At 35.7% G+C, this 2,210-nt stretch overlaps 1 pseudogene; it reads left to right on the plus strand.

The window, feature by feature from the left end:
- The first annotated feature begins 561 nt into the window (after positions 1–561).
- On the plus strand, positions 562–689 carry LOC131813418 (U4 spliceosomal RNA; annotated as a pseudogene).
- Positions 690–2,210: the final 1,521 nt, after the last annotated feature.

A 2,210-nucleotide genomic window follows, 5' to 3' on the forward strand; every position in this document is an offset into this window, starting at 1 on the left:
ACTAAAGGATTCAAAACTTATACAAAGAAATGATAGTAAAAGGTAAATGTCTTCTCTATCCTGCAATCCCTCATATTCCTCACCCCAGAGGTACCACTATCACTAATCTGTTATGTATCATACCAGAATATTCCACATATATACAAGCATACATATACATGTATATAATTTAAATGTTGGGGCACCTACGTGACTCAGTGAGTTAAAGCCTCTACCTTTGGCTTGGGTCATGATCCCAGGGTCCTGGGATCAAGCCCCACATCAGGATCTCTGCTCAGCGGGGGAGCTTGCTTCCTCCTCTCTCTGCCTGCCTGCCTCTCTGCCTATCTGTGATCTCTGTCTGTCAAGTAAATAAAATTTAAAAATCTTTAAAAAATAATAATTTAAATGTTTTTGTGCAAGCAGGAGGAAACAATTTGGCAGTCAACTCTATTCACTTGACAACATAGAGAAGGGTATATTAGCATAACTGGAACTGAAAAAAAGCCTCTTAAGTAAGAGGCCAAATAAAATAGTTAATAGTGAGAATATGATCTTGATCTTTAAAAAACACTAAAATTCAGCTTTGTGCAGTGGCAGTATTGTAGCCAATGAGGTTCATCTGAGGCATAATTATTGTTAATTGAAAACTTTTCCTAAACACTAAAATTCATGAAAATAGATTTCTAATTTTTGACAAAATTTAGATTATAATTGTAACCTTGTGGTGTTTCTTAGAAGGAGAAAAAAAAAATCAAGTGTCACTGGGAGTGAGGGGTGAATCCTTCTTCCCTCCAAATTGTACACTACCTCAACATAGTCTCTTCCCACTTATATTTAATTTTCACAGCATTCTCTTAAGGACAGTCATTCGTACAAACTTATTTCTGGGCTTTATCAGTTTTCCCCAGGATCTCAGTGACAAATCCTTTGAAATTCAAATTATGTTCTTTTGGAGTGCCTATCTTGTCATCATTGTTACTGTTTTATCTTTAATTATTGATGAGTCTGATTATCAGACTGACATTTGGCACTGGTATGGCTTGAGCTGATCTCATCATCTGAAGGCAGAGGTAGCAAGGTAGGATTTTTAAGTGGCCAGTTAGTGAATATTTTTGTGTTATCATGGCTTACTTTACTCCACAATCTTGTTACCAGAAGGATATGCAGGTAATGATTAAAGATAATTCCCTCTAGTCTTGGACATATAAAGCTAACCATCTTTTTAATGGGCGACATACATTTCCTACTTTCCACTATAGGAATGTACTATTACTTATTTAACTACTGCATTATTGATGGACAGGAAGGGAGTTAAGGTTTTTGCAAGCACAAACAACGATGACATGAACATTCATACACACATGTGTATTTATTTGTATATAAGGAAAAATTTTAGAAGTGGAGTTGCCAACTCAAAGGGTCCTAGAATGGTCCATATTTTGATAGACACTATCAAACTTCCCTTTAAATGGCTTCACCGGGCGCCTGGGTGGCTCAGTGGGTTGAGCCGCTGCCTTCGGCTCAGGTCGTGATCTCGGGGTCCTGGGATCGAGTCCCGCATCAGGCTCTCTGCTCAGCAGGGAGCCTGCTTTCTCCTCTCTCTCTCTCTGCCTGAGTCTCTACCTACTTGTGATCTCTCTGTCAAATAAATAAATAAATAAATAAAAATCTTTAAATGGCTTCACCAATTTATCCTCCCACTCACAATGTTTCAAATGGCCTACTCATCACATCCTTGACGACACTGAGTATTATCACAACTCTCTAATTTGTGCCAATCCGATGCTGAAAAAAAAAAACCTATTGTTTTTATTTTCATTTCTTTCATTATAGATGATGTTAAACTTACCCTTTATTCTTTTGTCTTTTACCATTTGTATTTTTCTATAAATTTCCTAGTCATGTTTTTTTATCTGCATTTATAATTGAGTCATTCATCTTTTCCACGTTCATTTGTAAGATCTTTTTCCATATTAAAAAAAATAGCCCTTTGATATATGGGATGCACATATTTTTTTTTTCATTTCTCATTTGTCTTGGACTTTGTTTTGGGTGTTATTGTCATATAAGCATTAAATTTTCAAGTAGTCCATCTTAACAGATTTTCATTTCTGGCTTCCATACTCTGTGTCATGTTTAGTAAAGTCATCCCCCCTGTAAAATTGCTTTTAATTCCACTGTGTTTTCTTCTTGAACTTTTATATTTTATTTTTAAGAACGTTAAAAAT

Source organism: Mustela lutreola, chromosome 12, assembly GCF_030435805.1.
Source record: "Mustela lutreola isolate mMusLut2 chromosome 12, mMusLut2.pri, whole genome shotgun sequence".
Classification (NCBI taxonomy): Eukaryota; Metazoa; Chordata; class Mammalia; order Carnivora; family Mustelidae; genus Mustela; species Mustela lutreola.